This window comes from Molothrus ater, chromosome 1 (genome assembly GCF_012460135.2).
Source record: "Molothrus ater isolate BHLD 08-10-18 breed brown headed cowbird chromosome 1, BPBGC_Mater_1.1, whole genome shotgun sequence".
NCBI classification, from domain to species: Eukaryota; Metazoa; Chordata; class Aves; order Passeriformes; family Icteridae; genus Molothrus; species Molothrus ater.
In genome coordinates, this window is record NC_050478.2 from 43,342,835 (window position 1) to 43,363,304 (window position 20,470).

Below are 20,470 nucleotides of genomic sequence, written 5' to 3' on the forward strand. Positions count from 1 at the left end.
ATTGCTCCATTGTCTGTCTGGACTCACTCCAGCACCTCAATGTCCTTCCTGAACTGATGGGCCCAGAACTGGACACAGCACTCAAGGTGTGGCCTGACCAGTGCTGAGTACAGGTGAAGAATCACTTCCCTGGATTCTCTTCCGTCCCTTCTCTCCCATGGTTGTCAGCCACGGGTGAAAGAAGCAGGTGGAGCCCAGGGGTTGCAGAGTGGGGTTGTTCTTTTTTTTCCATTTCTCAATTTTTAATAGAGGTGGACATGGCTAATCCCCTGAGGTTGGGTTTTCTAGCCTTAAAAAGAGAGTGTTTTCAGTGTGCATCTGTTTTCATATAGGTGTAAAATGGAAAACAAACAAAAACCCCCATTTTATTGTATTGATCCTCATTAAAACAACAACAAAAAAAAAGTCGGGCTAGCAGTTTTGTAACCTAGATTGCTTAGCTAGGATGTTCAGGATTTTCTCTTTTTTTCCTACCATAAGAGGCAGTCAGGGGAAATCTGAGGGGTGGGATGCTTGAGGAGTGGGGTCTGTGCACAAGGAGCCACATGGCAAGGGGTAATGGGAACAGGTTGCACGGGGAGAGGTTTCATCTTGACATAAGAAAGAAAATTTTTATGGAAGCATTGACCATTTGTTGGAACAGCCTCCCTAGGGTCATTGCTGGAGGTTTTCAAGAGGGTATAGGCAGGGTGCTAGTCTCCATGCTCCCCTTCCCACAGAAGGCTGGACGAGGTTCCTTCTCCCCTGGACAATTCTGTGATTCTACAAGCTTTTATTTCTGCTTGAAAATACAGTTTATTGCAAGGCATTGTTTTCATGAGATATAAAAATACTCTCTGGCAAGTTGTTCTGCAGCTCTTTTTCATGTGTGTCTTTTCAGCCTGTTTTCTGATTATAAATTTAGTTGGAGATGCAGCTAAACGCAGGAGTATTAGGTACTGAAATACTGAAATCTGTTATTTTCCCTGTAATTTTCTTAAGTGCAGAGTTAAGTGTTCCCAATTCATCTTGTTCTCTTCTTTATCCCTTTTGTGCTTTACTGACTGCATTTATATAAATACAGTAATGTTTTGTGCAAAAAGAAACTTTGTTTTTGTAATCTGCCAGGTATGGGGAAGTTCTTGTGTTCTTCATGGCTTTCCTTTTTGGTTGTGCTCCTTATAAAGTTACTTTTTTCTTTCAAAGTATATTTTACGGGTTTTGTCTGAGGAAAGATTCACATTACCCTAAGGGGTTTTTCTGAATAAAGCTCTATTTGTTCCATATTTCCCTAATGACACCATGAAAATGAAGGAGTTTCAGTCAAGGTCTGCTTCAATTTGATGGTGAGGCATAGTGGTGTAACTTGCATCGCCTAAAATTAATTTGTGTATCGTGTGTATCAGTGTTTATCATTTTGCTTCAGACTAAACCATTAATGGATCAAATGCAACTTTGCAGTACTCAGAGTGACATGCATGATGCAAAGGAGGCTGAACTGGGCAGAACAACAGATAATGCTGTTCCTTACTTAAATCTACATGCCCAAACCACCTATTCTGTAACATAAGCTAGGACCTCTTCCAGCTAATTGGGATTCAAAAATGTCACTTTGAAGAATTATATTTTTAACTATTTGATGGTCACTGGGATTGGCCCTTTTCACATAATAAATGTCTTGTGTGTTTCTGTTTCTTACTAATCCTGTCTAAAATTCTACAAAAGGCTTTTAAATGTACAGAAAGTACAGTAAGTTATTAAGGTTATGACTGTAGCTAAGACTTCACACATATAAATTCTTTGCCTTTTGCATGTAGTGGTGTTTTACTTTTGGAGCCAGATATTAAAATTGGCCCATTTTCTTTCTAGATGAGGAAGAATATTTTCTTTCAATTGATGTTGATGTATCCTAGACATTTAAATTTTTGTATGGTTAACTCTTGTCTCCCAAGATACTGTGCAGAAAACCACTTCCACTAACTAAGATTGTTAAACCCCTTTTTCCACTGTCACAAATCCCAATTCCACATCCAGGTCCTCTTCTGCCTCAGTTTTTCTTCCCTTTGGTGATATTTGTTCTGAGTATCCCTTACTTCCCACCTTCTACTTGCCTTATGTACCTACCTTCCTAATCTCATCTAATGCTTGCTTTCTTTCCTTCCTGGCTGCCTTTTACAGTCAATATTCTCTGGGAAGATCATAGCTCTGTATGTTATCTTAATATTATTCCATCCAGCCCATGTCTTTTTGCAGAGGCAGTATCAGATGAAGAAATTCAGGTCTCTGTTTCTGTGTCATAGTTTTTCATTACTAACAAGACAGAATCAGTTCATTCTCATTTGTTCTTCCTCTGAAGATACTTTCATCCCTCTTTTCCTTTTGTCTCACATAATACTGTAATTTGCTATCTCCCAACTCCTCTCTCTGCCTCCCGATTTTGATTCTTGCTTCTCTGCCTCTTCTCCTCATTTTTTCAAACATATGGATGTTTGCATGATGATGAGGCTTCTTACCTAAATTTTGTCTATTGCCATACCTATTTTCATTTGACTGCAGCCAAAGCTTTTTCGTGTTTTATAATGTTTTCAGTGCTTCCCCTGCCCCTGGCACTGAAAACCCCAAAGATACAAACCTTGGATATGATCTGGTCTGTGAATTCCTCCACAGTTACTTTCACTCTGTTGAGGCAATACAGAGTCAGAACAGGAGTTACTCTGGTCCTTTATTCCTCTGACTGGAGTGCAGTTGGTGCTTGTTGAAAGAGTACAGGAACAAGATAAAGTCAAAGTAGTGTTTTGTCTCAGCTTCCCGTAGGCTGTGGGTTGAACTCACATTATTGCCTCTGATACTGCTTGCTGGGCTTATTTTCAATTAATTAGTCTAATTGTTGCTTTAGCACATTTTGATTTTGGCATTCAAAATATTTTGTGGGAATGTTTAAATTTGTTGTATAACATTCCATTAAAAAAAAAAAAACAAACCAAAACCCAAAATAATAAATCAATTTCCATGCTGTTTCTCAGTGCATTTTCCCACCCTTTCTCCCCTTCTTATAAAAATTATGATCCTATCACTCACATCTTTTATTTTTTCCATAAATTTATGTTCTTTACTATATCTTCCTACCATTATTTTTTGTCACGCATTTAATCTCTTTTTAATCTCACAATGTTTCCTTTGACATGGAGTGACCAGAATAGTGTGCAGTATTAGAATTGTCTTATTACTTTTGTATCCTTTTGCATTGTTTTCTTCTGTTTCATAATGATTTCTAACACTCTATTTGCACTTTTAACCACTGCTTAGCATTGACCCAAGTTCTGAGCACTCTCCAGAATGACTCAGCTTTTCTGAGAAAGGATTAATGGTTTTGCATCTGTCATTATGTACCTAATGTGGTGTGTTTTCCCCTGTGATTTACCAGCATTTAATTTCACAGGCTGCGTACACAGGAGAGATCCTTGCACAACTTTCTGTAGCAGGCTTTCACAAACCAGACTATTTGTATCAGTGGCTGTGGAAAATTGCCAGGCTTGCTGCAGAGAATTGTTGAGGCTGCTTGAGCCAGCGTGAGCTGAGACACTTTTTCTTGCACCTGGATAGAGCAAGGCTTACCAACATAATGTGTGGGGTGAAGCAGAGGTCTCCCAGCCCAGTGTTGTCTCAGTGAAGCACAGAAGAGCACTGACACCTCTGTACAGGGGTGTTGACCCTGAGATGTGAATCCTGCTCACCCAGGTGTAACAGGCCTTGTTAGAAGTGTGTATCTGGTCCTTTGAGGAGACAACGATGTATGGTTTTAACATGCTGATAGAAGCAGACTGCTGGGCAGAGATCAGACAGCCTTTACTGCGGCTTTGACTTTTTTGGAGAGGAAGCAATGCTGCTCTCTCAAGGTTCTATTCTGCCTTTCATTCATCTGTAAGTCCTATAGCTCAGCTTGACCAAAGGTCAAAAAGCCCCTCATCATCCTTCCTTTGGATGTGAAAAAATACACCCATCAATATGAAAATGAGAAAGGGGCTGCCCCCCCACTTATGGCAGCAGCAACATTTGACAATTATATTTGACTATAGTCCCACCCCCATTTACCCAAAAATATAACACTGACATTTGGAATCCTCTATGGAGAGGATGAAAATATGATCCCAGTTCACAGACAAGTTGTTGGGCTTGCTCCTCTCTCCTCCCCAAAGCTGGTAGGCCTTTTTTGGTAAGATTTGTGATTCTGACTTGTGTCAGAGCATACTCTGGTGAAACTGAGCTAATGAGCAGTGAAGTTAAGCATAATGAAAAGCTGAATTTGTTGCTTTAGCTTGAGTTGTTAATTTAGCTTAATTAATCACCAGCTAGCCTTGATATATTTATCACTAATGCAATAAGTGCATTTATCAATGGCTGCTCCAAATCTTTATTTCTGTTGCTCCAATAATCTGCACCAGTCATGAATTTGTGATTTTGAAAGTTCTTATTGAATGTGGCTGGACTTACCGGGCCAAACTGGTTATAATCAGAAATTCAGCCTACCTGCAGCCCAGCACCTCTGATCTCTGAAGACTAGAGATCAAGGTGAAATGCAAGCGAGTTTATTTTCTCCCAGATTGCATACTCTAATGCACCACTGGCTCTTCACCTTATTATTTCTTGCCATTTTTAGGTGACTTGTGAATTTTTGCAATAGGTGACCACCTTGTTCAGAAACAGAAGTTGGAAATGCTGTGTTCAGGTTCCATAGGGGCCTCCCCCTTCACAATTTGAAGAATCAGCATCCTCTATATTTTACCAATGGTTACTTCTTCCTCTATTTGTTAAAGAAGAACACTGTGTGGTAAGCTTTTAAGTGCCCCTGTATGAAGCTGTCATCCAGATTTCTCCTCTCTTATGAGTGACATCCTTTCCCAAGTGCTCTCCTCTCCTTTTACAAGTTGTTTTCCAAACATTCTACCTGAGATGCTGTTCATATTTTGACACTGTTGCTTAGCCAGGCAGTGTTTTCTCATTGCTTCCATGGGCTGTGCTGTTTCATGTCTAGTCAGACTACAGGTATTCTTTTCCTTTTTTTTAGTTCCAAGTACAGCAAGGTTATGGTAGTTGTCACTACTTTAAATAAAACTGATCACTGTATTTGCCTCCTCCCCCTTCATGTAATTTGTATTATTTTAGTCATTGAAGTATGTTGAAAAATCTCTTTATCCTACACAAAAAGATTGTGGGTTTGTGTTTTGCAGTTTGATTCAATACATAATTTGTCAGGTTAATTTATGTTAGACATGTGATGGTTTATATTTTAAAGACTTGGGGACATCTAGGACTTAGAGGAATGGAAAAAAGTGACAAGAAGCTAAGGATGGTAAAATAGCTCACTAAAGAATGGCTGCTGTTTGTTCAGAACATCTTTGAATATCAATACCTCTTTCATCAATAACTTGTTGAATGTGTATACACAAGTGTTAAATGGATTCTGCAATAATTTAGGGAAACTTTGCCCACATTTTCCCACTACGTAGGAGCAACTCCTTATATCTATATTTGTGGGCCTGGTTTGCTTGGCTGTTCCAGAGCAACTCTGTTTATATTCTCCAGTGCATAAAATGTTTTCTTAAACAGACTAACTGATCTTGGTTTACTTTTGTGCAAAGAACCACAAATTTATTGTTACATAGGCTATCTAAGTATTCTATTTTAAGGACTGAACCCCCTACCCATTGATTATATTAAAATCTTTTGGTACAAAATTAAATTTTCCTTGATTAAAGGCTTCTGAATATGAATCCAGACCCCTGATTGCTGCAGATGGTACTTTTATGAAAATAAGATGTCAGGAAAAGCATAGGTGAAAATAAAGTCTTTAAGATTGCATATGATATTTTAATTTTTAATAAGCTAGAAATCCCTTCTATTCACAAGGCTTTGAATTTTTGAAACTATTTGAATAAAGGAATCAATTATATTATACCACTAGGTGTCCATCTATGATTAGCTTGAAGCTAGAATTTTTTGTATGGTTAAAGGAACAGAAATTTTAAAAATACATTTTTAGTTTGATTTACCTATGAGTATGGTTAAAGTTGCTTGAGTTATTTTTGTTTTTAAGTTTTCTTGACTCCGTCACAGAGAATTAGATTTGGTTTTTATAGTCAAACATCCAGTATTCAGACTGGTCAGAAATATTGGTCCCCCAAACACTAGAGAAATAAAAGTATGAAATACAAAATTATTTTACTAAAGATTCTGTTGATTTTTTTAGTAAGTAACGCAGTTTCAGCATAGATCATTGCAGTCCTCCAAAATTTATTTGTTAGTTTATTGCAAAAAGTAATACAACTTTCTAAAAGGCAAAATGTTCCTCCTTACACTTTTAAAACACTGGTTCTCAGCTTTCTAGGCTGTAATTTGTGGCATCTGTTTCAAAACAGTCATGGTGACAGGGACTGTGTTCCTTATTATAGAAAGAGGGAAGAAAAGAGACAAATATATCTTGATAATAATATATCAAAATATTTAACATAGCCTTAGTTAATTTTCTCAATTTCAAGGACAGTAAAGTTATAAAATAGATGCTCAAATGGGTCTCTGTCATCTGTTGAAAAACATTTCTGTAAAGAAAACCTTATTCTTTATAGGATATCAAATTTTTACCAGAAACAACTCCTAAAGGGTTAGTATTGGCTGATATTTTATTTCCTCTTTGAAGAAAAATTAAAATTCAGACTCCATGCATTGGGCGAGGAGGGCCTTTTTTAAAGGTTCCTTTGGTGCTATTTATTTTCTCATTTCCAATGAAGGCATTTTAATTAGCATGAATAATGTTATTTGCAAGAAACTTGAATTTGATCAAGGAAGTCCTTTACTGAAACAGCTTGTTATACTGCCGAATTTGTACTCCCGGGTAATTAAAAATTTAAAACTCTAGACACATTCCTCTTCGTGATGGGATGGCTTCAGCTGGCAGCCAAGCTCTCACACTTCTATCTCCACAACAGGACAGGGCTGGGGGAGGAACAGAGAAAACAGATGAACAGGAGTGAGAAAACTCATGAGTCAAGATAAAGACAAGGAAAGCATTCACCCTTTACTGTTGACAAAACAGACTCCAGCTGGGGATTAAATTAATTTATTGCCCATTAACATAAACATTTAGTTAATGATTTGGGCATTGGGAAACAAAGATAACAAACATTTAAACACTTTGTGAAAACACTTTTCCTCCCCCTATTCTGGGCTTAACTTCACTCCAGACACCTCCCCTCCCCTCTTGTAACTGGTGCAAGTTACATGTAGGATTTTAAGAGAGGGTGATGTATGATGCAGGAGTTAGAGGTCAGTGCGTAACAGTTTCTCTTTGTTCCTCCTTGTTTCTCTATTCTTCTGCTGTGTTTACTTGTGTGCTTTGCTCAGGTGTGAGTTCTCCACTGACTCTAGTCCCTTTGGGGTTGTCCCTCTTGCAGCATGGAGTGCCTCTTTTCTGTTTTGGCCTTCAATAGGGTTCAGTTTTGACAAGCTTTGGTGCATGTCCCTGCACTTGATGGCATGTGGCATGCCTTTTGATGGCTTTGACTGTGAGGAAGATTTTTTTGGTTTTTTTTCCTTTATTTTAGGTGTCCATGCCATGTCCCTCATATCTTCCCCTGCAAGTTGTGTCTTCCTCCTTGTTTTTTTCCCCTGCTTTTGCAACATCTGTGAAGTTAGTTTTGGCCTGGTTTGGTCCTTTGCACTGCAGCTCATTTCCCCACAGATCATTTTTTGAAGGTACTGAATCTCCCTATTTCCTGGGTTTTTTTGGGTTTTTTTTCAATTGCATTTCATTTGATCTATCTCCTTTCCAGAGTGTTTGTTAGCCTTTCTGTTCTGTTTCACAAGATCCCATTTCCCATCTCAAAAGGAAATGAAATTTCCTTTGGGGAAGGGAAATGAAATCTTGCAATTTCAATGGGGATCAATTGGGCAAGCTTTGGTGCATGTCCCTGCACTTGATGGCATGCTGTGCCTTTTGATGGCTTTCATATCACCTACTATTTTTCTTTTCTTTTTTTCTTTTTTTTAAGCATCCCTGCCATGTCTTTCATATCTTCCCCTGCAAGTTGTGTCTTCCTCCTTGATTTTTTCCCCTGCTTTTGCAACATCTGTGAGGTTAGTTTTGGCCTGGTTTGGGACTTTGCACTGCACCTGATGTAATCCCTGTCCATTTTCTTGTAGTGCCCAAATTTCCCAATTTTCTTTTTTTTTTCCCTGCAATTCCCCTTCCTTTGATGGTATGTCAATTCCAGAGTGTTTGTAAGTCCTTCTTTTCTGTTTTGGCCTTCAATGGGGATCGGTTTGGGCAAGCTTTGGTGCATGTCCCTGCACTTGATGGTATGCCATGCTTTTTCATGGCTTTCCCTTCACTAAAGATTTGTTTGGGTTTTTTTGGTTTTTTTTTAAGTATCCATGCCATGTTGCTCATATCTTCCCTTCCAAGTTTTTTCTTCCTCCTTGATTTTTTCCCCTGCTTTTGCAACACCTGTGAAGTTAGTTTTGGCCTGGTTTGGTCATTTGCACTGCATCTCATTTCCTCAGAGACCATTTTTTAAGGTACTAAATCTCCCGATTTTCTGGGGTTTTTTTGGTTTTTTTCAATTGCATTTCATTTGATCCTATCTCCATTCCAGAGTGTTTGTAAGCCTTTCTTTTCTGTTTCGCAAGATTCTATTTTCATTTCCTTTGGGGAAGGGAAACAGAATCTTGCGATTTCAATGGGGATCAATTGGGCACGTCCCTGCACTTGATGGCATGCCATGACCTTGTTGCTCACCATACACTGGTACTCCCAGTGTTAGATTTTTCTGCCCTTTTTAAAATATTTTTCAGAGAGGTGTTACAAACTTTTTCTGTCTCACCTTCATTGTGCTGTGGGTCCATTGCTGGTTCAGCTACTTTTGACACAAGCAGCCCCATACCTCTTTTTACTGAGACCACTCCTGCAACCCCCTCCCACCACTACTAAAACCCAGTTCTTTATAGCCCAGTGTATTCATAAAGAGATGAGCTTGAGGAGAAACAAGAGATTATTACAAATAAAGATTTTTCCTCCTCAAATTTTTTAACGGGCAAGTTAATACAACTAAGGCACTCAGTTGCAGTGGGTTAGTTACTGCTTGATATTACATATGTAAGGCACAACTGAAAACCTGTTGGAAGGTAACAAGACCCCTACAGAGGGATACATGGATTTCAAGTTCCCTTTCTAGGGTTACCCTCTTCTTTTTGCAGAGGGTGTACCCTGGGCTAAGTTAAATCCACAGCTGCAGAAGGAAACAATCCCTACTGCCTCAGCTGGTGGTTGCTGAATCTGGCTGGGAAGACCCTTGTTGAAGATCCTTGTTGCTGATCAAGGAGACATTGGTCAGAAACCACTGATGGCTCCTATGGGTTGTCCTTCATGTACAGTTTGTATGTTCCTGTGGCTGCTGCTCTCATGTTTGGATATTAGAGTGTTGTCTTCTCCTGTTGGAAGCAGGTTCATGTAAGAACATATTTTTGCTGTTTTACAAGCAAAATTAAATTTCTGAACTTGATATGTATCAGCTGTGCTGTGCCAAGTACTGTCTGAAAGCAATGCTAAATAGTGAGATCAGTGAGAAGGTAAAACTGCTTTGTGCATATTGTCTTTTAGAGGGTAATGTACATGGGACAACTGTTCATTGACTTTGTACTTGACCTTCCCTAACAGTAATTTTGCTTGCATGTCATACCCTTATTTGAGACTTTCTCAAGTGTCTTTCAGGTGCATGATTGGTCTCTTTTGACTACAATCTTCACACCCCCACCCACCCCCCCAAATCTCACATTGCACTCAGGTTCTGATTGCACTCTCTGATTTGTTAGCAAGTTTAACAGTTCTAATAAATATAGATATATCACAGTGGGTAAAATTTCAACTTTCATCCTAGTATGGAAATGCCCAACAATGGTGAAAGTTTGAAGAACATTCACATCCATTGGACTTGATTAACAAGGTCAGCTCAGTGGACTGTGGGAGGCTGATTATTTGGGAAATTCTTGAGATCACAGTAATGGTTTATGTGGCTTTTAAATAAGATGGTTTGATACAGGACTGCATAGTTTATCCTCCTGCCAATACTGCTAATGAAGTTGGTCTGTAAAAATTCGATTATTTTGCTTTATGTGCTTACTCTAATTAAAAACTGAAATTTTGCTTTAATTAAAGTAATGCTTCTTCATTAAAGTACATTATTGCAGGATTTCATCAAATAACTATATTCTTTATAACTGTCTTCCAGGTGAGAAAGATACTGGATGCTTGAAGAACCTTTTCCTTCATGAATGAACTTCATTACTGTACTAATGACATCTGACTGAATTTTGGAGATAGCTTTGTGGTAAAAACATTTTCATGTCCTTAAGCTATATAATCTAGGTGAAAAGAACAAATGTGTATGAAGGAATGGGGAAATGTACATGAAGGAATGAGGAAAAACAGCTCCAAATAATTGTAATGGGAGGATGGAGTACAATTGCTCCGAGACAGTTTTGACCCATCTTGGTAATTGCCACTTTTCTGAGAAAATTTTTCCTCATAAATTGATGCAGAGAACAAATTTGATAGCATTTGGAGTAGATACCAAGTGTACATCTTCAGCTTTCTCCAGTCTTTCCCTGTGTGCATAAATACACTTGTACTCAGTCAAGCCAGTTTTTACTACAGATTTTTTCCATTTTTAAGTCAAATGACATGATTTCATCAATCATCAAATTACATTATTTGTTTGAGTTTGTATTTTTAAAGGAGGCCAGAAATATTGTTCTAAGCAGTTATTAGGCAGGCAGCAGGCAGATTCCATGATGAGTGCTAAAATAATGCCATTTATATTGCATAGGAATGCAGCAGAAAAAAAAAAAGACATTGAAGTCCTGAGGAGACCAATGTGTATGTAATGGTGGGCCTCATTCAGTTATTGCAAATCCTAAACTTTTACTTTACTCTTGAAAATTTCACTAGATTAAATTGCTCATGGAGCTAAGTGTTTGTACAGCTGGAACAAGAGAAAAGTGTAGATACACTGCATGTGAATCTCTTAACCTAACCATAACTCTCCAGATATTAATAAAAAAATAGCATGCCAAAAATCTAGTCCACTTTTCAAATGCAAACCTAATTATTAATTTTTTTCCTTCTGGCACAGAGTCTCCCTTTAGTCCTGTGAGACCATTGTACAGGATTTAACTGTGTGATAAAACAATACTAAATAAAGTCTAGCATGTAGTGGGTTTTATAATCTGCATTGCTGCAGCATGTCTGCTCTGAGGCTACCAAAATAAAATGGCTGAGTACAATCAGAAGGAATTAAGGACAGAAAACCATGACCTGGAAATGTCACTTCTGATCTGGCTGTCATATCCTATAACCTTTCCACATAGTAGTGGCTTTGCATGTGATGGTCTCATTTTTATTATGTTTTTACTTATACATTGATTTTTTCAAGGTTAAAAGGCAATAAAGTATTTGGTTTTTAACTAAATTGTGTCTTCTCAGAAAAATGAGCAGCATAATGATATGAAAATGTCCCTCAGAACTAAGACAATTCCTGTGCTTTATTTCTTTTTAAAGTACTGCAGGCAAGGAAGTTGGCAGTGAGCACTGTCTGGAAAACAGAACTAGACCTCCAACAGTATTGGTAGGTGAACATTTCTTTGACTGTTTTGCTGCCTAGAAACAAAGAAGCAGTTTAGAACTGGAACTGGAGCAGCCTGGAAGTTATAACTGTTTTGGGCAAAAAATCCCCAGTGTATCTTGCAGGAAATTGTCTTTCTGCTGTGTTTTACAAGTGGCATGTGCGTACACTTTTTTTAAAGTGGATCCTGTTGTTAGAGCTTAACTTCAGGCTCTCTGCAATGATCTTTAACTTGAGTCCCAAGAGGAATCCTTGTGTTCTAATTTTATCTATGAAGATAAAATTTTCATCAAAAAATTGAGCCAATCCTCGGTTCATAGAATTTTTTTCAAATAATTTTTCCACTATCCCTGAAAGTCTGTGTGAGAGAAGAGTAAAAGAACCCAGCAGAAATGTAGTAATGCTCTAGGATCAGAGACTTCTAGAGATAAAAGGTAGATTTTTAATGCCTTCTGATTAATTTACTTTCAATTCATTGGCTCTTTGTGCATATATGATGTTTTAGCAATCCCAGCACCCTGCTGCAAAGCATTCCACAACTTAAGCACTCAGTACTTGAGCCTCCATTCAGCTTGCTGTGAATCTGCCAGCATCTAGCTTCAGTTGATATCCTGTCCTTTTGTTGACAAGCCACTGTCTCCAAGTTGCTCATGGCTTTATAAGCACCCATCATATCTTCACTCAGTTGTCTATTTTTTTCCAGTAGTCTGCATAGTCACTTTATGCTTGGATGTCTTTCCATACCTTTCATTTATCCTTTTTATCCTGCTTTGTGCTTGGATGAATCTGCAAAGTTATTAAGTTATTGCTGATCTCTGAAAACACTGTTATTTTACTTCAATGGAGACATGAGTATTTGATCATATGAGAGAAAAAAAGAGGAGGAAAAGAAATACATGGGCTTGAGGGGTCTGTGTTGTCCAGTCAAATGTAAACATTGCTGCTTCTTTCTGTGTCTCATATGATGCCCTGCAATGAAGTTAGGCTCTTCAATAGATCAAAATCTTCAAAACCAACAGTATGTCACAAGAACAAAAGAAAAACCCAAACAAAACAAATGTTTAGTGGAGAATGATATGTGTTATGAAGTAATAAAGGGAAATCAAGAGAAGTAGTAAAGGTGTGCAACTGTGCATATTTTATTAACTTGATCTCGTCTCATCTTTATGTACCAGCCAAGTGGGAAGTATTCCAGTTAAACAGATCTCAATGAACTCTCCATTCTTAGGAACATAGCAGAGTTCACTTTGCCAGATGTTCTAATTTCCTTTCTTTGTATGAAAACTGGTGTTTGCCAGAGGAGGAAAACATATCTCCATGGAAGGTGGGGGTGTCGTTGAGGATTTTCTTCATGTGTCCTCTTGTTGAAATCCAAGTAATTTTCACTCAATACCAAAACTGCCACAGCAAGGCTTGAGTTCAGTAATGACCTGTGTCAAAAGCCAGGGATGTAGAGATCATGCAGAATCTATAGCCTTAACGTTTATATTATTTCCTTTGAGTGTTAAAGCTTTAGAGGTTTTACGTTTTTTGCATTGCCTGTTTTTAAATACTCAGAATTTTCAATATCTGTAGTAGGTCACAAAACTAATGTAACAGAAATAGAGCCTATTTAAAGCTCACTGTGTGTTCTTCTAGACAGTGCACACACATTCAGATCAAGACCCTGAAGACATGATGAAGATTTAAGCCACTGGAGTAAAGAATGAATGATGCAAGGGTGGCATGCTGGGACAGTGGAGTTTTCACCATAAGCCTGAGTCTGATCCCTTTAAAAATAATTACACAAAAACTGTATTGTGCTCAAAAACTACCCTCAGCTACAATGAGGTAAGCCTGCCTCAAACATTTCTTTCCCTCTACCTCCCCAGTTTGTTTCCATTTATGAAGTACCTTAATGTTCCCAGCACTGGAAAAAAAACCCCAAAACAGGTTCCTAAGAGACCTAGTTAAAAGCTCTGCTATTCATCATGAGAGAATAAATTATACAGTAGTTTCTTTTGACCTGGAAAATGATATTGTGCTTTGAGTTTATAAAGGAATAAAGACTGATCTTGCATTAAATTTTGAAAAGGTATACAGATGCAGTGATTGATTAGACTGGAATGGGTTTAGTCCTCAGTTTTGACTGAGCATTTTAATAGTTTTTCTTTGTAAGAAAATGTCAGCTTTATTAATACATGGAATTGATTCACCTCTTGCTGGCTTCTGCAATGCAGGTATGAAGCTCCCTGTAATGATATTCATGTGATGGCTCCAGGCTTCTTAAACTAAGAGACTGTCTTTTTTTTTTTTTTCCTTTGAAACAGGTGGCTACCTAAGGCATTGACCTCTTGGCATGGTGGCTTGTCTGTGTTAGGAAGGGTAGGAATCAATTTTTCCAGCAGCAGTAGCTGCTCCTCTGACCCTGCTCCTTCACTACTCCCTGCCTAGTTTCTTGTAATTTTATTTTCCACATCCCTTTCATCCTTTTATTTAAAACTGGCATGCTTGACATGGGATGCAGCCTGTATACAAACGGATGTAAGTATCCTGTAACAGGCAGTATTTTGTATTAGGTTTATTTGGGAGCATAAATGAGTCTGGTGTTACCAGCTAATGGGGTTAGATCATCCCATAGCAATGGCAGCTACCCAGTTTTCTACATGTAGATATTTGTGTTCCTCAGTTTTGTCAGTGTTCTCTGCCAGCACATGTTCAGTGCTGGAACTATTAGGGAGCCATGAGATGTCACTGCAGGGTTGTAAGCTAAGCCCGAGATATTTGTAAGAATATGTAAGAAGTTTGTAAGAACTTGTAAGAAGTTTTGAAAGTCAGGCTTTTAAAATTTGTTTTTATGAAGAATTTTTGCCTTCCTAGGAAGTGAGGATTTTTTAACTGTACAGGATTAAGTACACTACCTGTCTACTCTCATCATGTGAATGTGCTACAGGATCAGGATGATCCAGAAGCTTTTCCAGATATTCTGCAAGTAGGTTTAGTTTGAATGTTGGATCGGGCAAACATTCAGCAGTGTCTGTCTCATTTTCTGACCATTGGGCTCCCTACCCCAAAATGTAGGAGACACTAGCAAAACATTACAGTATTTGATGCTGGAAATCAGTTTTTCAGTAAAAGGTTAAAAAAAATAGAATTAAAGCCACTACATCCCTAAACCATCCCAAATTGTGCAATTGCCCCATTAGTTGGTGTGATGTTGTCCATACTATATAGAACTCCTTGTGATTGGAGCAGGGATAGATCCACATGAATCGTTTCTCATGTGATCTCTGTTCCAGTTTAGCCTTGCATACCATGGCATTATTAGCTCATCCTACTTTTAGCTTTTGCATCTTTTCCAGTTACTGTGTTCAGAAGGGATGGACTTTCTACTAAATCTATCTTTCACTGGAAATAAGGCAAAAGATCTCTCTTCTATCTTGAAGCGGTGTGACCTGTAGAGTCACTCTTACAATAGGTGGTCATTGCCTGTGCCGGGCAGTCCAAGTGCATTAGCTTTTCCTTTTCCTTCTAAGGAAAGACATTACTGGAGAGGTTGGAATAAAAGCCCCATCTGTACACCAGATCCTTATCTACTGTAAACTGTGCTAATGAAGTCTGTGGTTCTTTGTTGATTTTTATCCCAAGGGATATGTAGAATAGGAAATAAATTCAGAAAAAAAAAGCGAAGTTGCTGCCTGTCTTTCCTGAGACACCTGATTGCTATAAAACAGAACAAAAATTGTATGGGTTTTGAGACTGTATGATACTTAGAAGATGTTTCCTAGGGAAATAACAACAATAACAAAAAAACTGATGGCACAGCTGAAGGTTAAAGCAAATTGAAAATAAAATGAAATGCTGAAGAGAAAAAGTCAGGGTGCATGGAAGGACTCAGGCAAGCCAAGACACATCTGGAACTGAACCTGGCTAGGGAAATTAAAAATAACAAATAGTTTTTCTTCAGGTACTTAGGACAAAAAAGGAAGAGAAAGAGACTGTGCCCTGCCTGATCAGTGGGAAACAGGGGACCTGTCTGTGACTGACACATACAAAACTGAGATACTCAACAACATTTTTTCCTTCAGTCCTCACTAGCAAGTGCTCCAGTCATGTCACCCAATTCCAGAATCTAAAGGTAGGGACTGGGAAAATGCCCTCTTAAATGCCCCTTAAGAGAAGATCAGGTTTAAGACTAGCTAAGGAACCTGAATGTGCACAAATCCCATCTTTTCCAGGTGTTCTTGCTTTCTCTCCCTCCCTTTCCAGATGCCCTTGCACAATACATGTGAGGCTCTACAAGTGGAAATGAACAATTACAAAGATAATGATTCATCTTACTCGGGGGTGTCCCTGAGGTTAAGTTGCTCTACTCCCTGCATCAAAACTGCTTCCATAAAGAAAAAAATGTGAGTGAGACTCCCTCCTGAAGGGAACAGAAAACCCAATGTCTCAGATGTGGGCAATTGAGCTTTCAGTGTGTGGTTTTTTTTTTTCCCATTTAAGTTTGAGACATCTCAAACATTTCTGTAACATGAAGAAGCATTTTTCTTGCCTACAACTCCAGATAAATTTGGTAACATAGTGGTTGCTGTCTCCCTCTTATTGAAGGGAATGAATTGTCTGTTGAGGCCAATGTCTCTGGGTGGTATTTTGACCCACTTGTCAATATTCAGAGGATCCCAGGAGCTCTGGTTGCAGTGCTTGGAAGTAATTAGCATGTTTTAAAAACAGGACCGAACTGCAGCTACATTATCTGTATGTCACTATGTTGTGCAGGACAGCGTGCAAGATTCCACTTCTTTTCAGCTTTTCTGACACCAGACAAAGTAAAAGCATTTGTTTAGAAGCGCTTCTACATCTGAACTGAACCTACAACCTTCCAAAGCAAAATTAGAATGTAGAAGCATAATGGCTCATGCAAGAATTCTAATCAGTAAATAATTAGAGGCATATGGTAGTCTTGAACTGAAACATTGTCCAGGAAATGTTAGTAATGCTCAGGGAAAAAACATTGATGCTATACTTGTTTTCTTTTGTGTGGTCCTAGGGAGACAGAAGGTTCTTTTTGTAGATGATGCTGTAGAGGCCAAATTCCATGACTATTATTAATTGTATGTTATCTCAAAATACATTTTCTATGTAGGTTATTCAGTGTGCATAAAGTGAATTTCAGTGGGAATTGTCATTATAAAAAATGTGGTGAAAGAGTTTATGTGCACAATTCTTGCTGGATTGGAACATCAGAGACAAGGCTTTGAAGGAAGAGAACCCAACACCTTCATCAGTAGTTTGGAGATTCAAGTGATATTCTTTCATCTGCCAAGACAGTTCTATGTAGTACTGACTAATCATGTATGACAAACACTCATTTTGCAAGTGTGATGTAGCTCATTTCAGCATTCAAAAGCTTATCATTATAGCATTAAAAAAAATAAATTGGAGAACACTGATTTTTGAGAAACTGCAACACTTCAGAGGTGCCAAATTGTATTTAAATTTATTTACCTTTGGGGAAAAATTGGAATTTTGGTCTTATTTTGATTCTGTACGAAGCTACATTTTTAAGTTTCTTAGCTCCTCACAAAACTGTTTTTCAAGATCTGCTATAGTGAGATAGCATTTCTGAGGATTATTAATGAATGTTTGCATATGGATGAGCTTACATTTTATCCGGTGCATTGTGACTTTAGTGCATGGTGAGTGTCACAAAATGCATTCTCTAAGTTACCTGTATAGGCATGCAGACACCCGAGAAAGTGTCAGATTTCCACACTTGCTTTGCAGAATTTATTATGGGTTATTCTCTCGATGTGGCAATATATAAAACATGCTGTTCAATTTTCATTGGTTTTACAACAGCTGCAGTTTTAAAGCTGATTGCCACAAATTTACTCAGCTCTAATTGGCTTGCATACAATCATTTACATAATTCTTCCAAATACAGTATCATTCAGTCAAACAAATCTCCTTCATGTCAACGAATAAGAAAAGAGCCTTTGGATAAACAAAATTTATTCCAAATGATTCAAAGTAAAATAAGCACCTAGTAATAATATCAGGATGCTTCAGAAATGTGTATGTCTCTTTGCTTTGTTCATTTTACAAAGATGTTTCATTTGACAACGTGAGCCTCGAACTAATTATGGGTGATATTGTAGTCTTGTGAAGATATTCACAAGCAGAAGTCTTGATTCTACCTAGCTTCATGTTTTTCTGCCATCAAAAGTGGTAGATTCTGGTAAAAATGCATAATTTGCAGTACTAGAAACGAGAGGATAATTAGTTGGGCTTTTAAGCAAGTATGTTGGCAGAAGTTTTACTCCTATTGACTATTGCAAGATAAGACTTTTCTAGCATTAGGTTTTCATAAAGCAAGAATCTGCATCTTGCCACCACCAGGAAGCTCCTATTTTTAGAATCCTATCCCAAAGGTACATCTAGCATATGTTAGTGAATAATTGATGGTTTAAAAATTGTGTAACGTTGCATACAAACTGTTGTCCTCAATTTTAAATTCCCCATTTTATGGTCGTTTAGCATGAGGGGACTTATACTATTTTTATTCTAAAACAAGAATTGTTATAAAATTAATTTGTTCCAGATGAATTTGAGTACTTACTCATGTGGATAGGATGCTTTCCCACTCAATATTCCTGGAAGTAGGAGAGTCACATCTGCTGGTTTTCTTAAGAACTTTGAGAAGCTGCTTTCATGAATGAAATGTTTGTGTTTAGTTCACTTAATATCCTCTACTCAATGAGTCAGTGAAGCACATGTGGGTAAGGTTTTGCATTTATGCTGTTGACATTTGTCTACTTTCCAGTCAAAGGGACTAGCAAGTATATGAAAAGTTACTTGTATCATCCTCCAGGTTTAGCTGACCCATTTTACAAGGTCTGTGAAATGTTTTTGGTTTGCTGCTTTAATGCTTTTTATTGATCAATTTTATACTCTTTTCTGCATGTAAACAAACTTGATCTGTGGCACTGCCATGATATTTCTTTGGCTCTGACATGCTACTACAACAAAGTAAGTCTAAGGCCAGAACAGATAGGAAAGAGAGAGAGAAACAATAACAAATGTCTATGTCTAACTATGTCTAGTTCCATGAGAACTTTCTGATGTGGGAAAACTGCTCATCCACATGAAGGAGCTCTTTTGGCCTCCTTTACCCCTTTTAACAAATCCCTTAGTAGGAGATACATTACCTTGCTGTGAACTATGTATATACAGGTTATTGGTTACAGTCCCAAATTGTTGTATGAGGCTTCTGCTCTTCTTTTATTGAGTGCAAAGAACAGAGTGTTTAGGAGTTTGAAAGTGAGCTAGTTCTGGGTCAAAATGAGTCGTTGCTAAGTAAGAACTCATTTGAATCAAGGTTTAAAGACTCTAAAGTTTCACAGCTCCATTTAATGGGTTTGGTTTTAAGATTCTTTCCCCCATCTGGGATGAAAGGTTAAATGTAACCTTCAGCTTGACCTCTTTCTAGAGGAAACTAAAACATGAGTGTCTAAAGCCATAGTAATGTGCATAGTTATGTTCATTACTGACAACTTGGGATAGTCTAGTTGAATTTATACACTTAGAGGCAAGCTTTAATTAATTTCAACTGAATATACCAGTTTAAATTAGGGTGTGATTAGTAAATAGCTAATTACAGTGTGTTCAATGTGAGGAAGTGAAAGCTTATCAGGCTCTCAGAATAGCTAACTGTGGTCTTAGATGTTGTAAGTATTCTGGTTAGATTTAATTTTCATCTAGTGAGGTTTTCAGCCATTTGTTTTATTTTATTCTGTGTTAAAATAGCTTTCTGAATAAAAACCACAGACTTTTCAGTGAAGATTTCCCGGAAGCAAAGTACTGGGAGTTGGGGCAGCAAAATAGCAGTGTCAGAAAATTTGTTATCTGAGTCTTACAAAGTTTTTACTTCTGACACCTGGCAGACAGCAAGGACAGCTCTGCTTGTCTCATTATCATGCATTATGGGAGTTGCAGGTTGCTCATGATGAGCAAAGGAAAGGTGTAAAATAGAGAGGTTTTTTTAGAGGATGCTCAGGACTTCTCAGGGAATTGTCCTGATCCTAAGGGAATATACATATGTACTTGATACATTCAACACATTTAACTTCAGGGGACACTATGATTATGGTTATATATGTTAAGGTATATGGTATGGTTACTTCAGATATGGAGATGTCAAAAAAAGCTGTCTGACAGAAGATTTGTTTTTGAGGGATCTTCTGGACTGAAGAGAGAAACTGTAATTTTATTTTTAATTTCATGGTAGGTTAAGAACTGTTTGAGACTGCCAGGATACTAGGGTCTACTTATAAAATTTTGTTAATGTGTACTTATTGCAATTTGCTCTGTTTAAACCATCAGGAATATAGAAGTATGAATGATAAGGAATTTACTTATAGGATCATAATGTGCTAATTACTAAGCTGTACTCAGAAATGGAAAAATATGCAATAGGCTTATAAAAGGTGCACCAAATACTGAAATGGAAACTCATTTTGTCTCTTCTTTCTTTAAAATGAAGTCGGCAAATAAACATCCGTCCCGTTTGCTCACAGACAGGCAGACACTGATTTTGATGGTAAATGAAACTGAATTTTAGTGTCAGTCAGTTTTTCCTTGTAAGACTGGGTGTAGACTCCTCATGGGCTGGTTTTGTGCTTGTTTGTACTTACGTCTGTCTGTGGGGGTGTTGCTGTCCTTGTGGCCACGTCCTTTCCAGCTGTGTCTGCATGTCCTTCTAAACAAAACCCTTCCTTGAAGCATCCTCATGTTGTTCACACTGACTTCTTAAGTCAGGTAAGTCACCCAGGGTCTCC

General features: G+C 37.9%; 1 protein-coding gene across 1 annotated transcript in view; it reads left to right on the top strand.

Annotated features, from left to right (window-relative positions):
* Positions 1-20,470, top strand: part of LOC118695154 (collagen alpha-4(VI) chain) — a 57,086-nt gene that overhangs the window by 621 nt on the left and 35,995 nt on the right. The gene's annotated exons all lie outside the window — the stretch shown is intronic.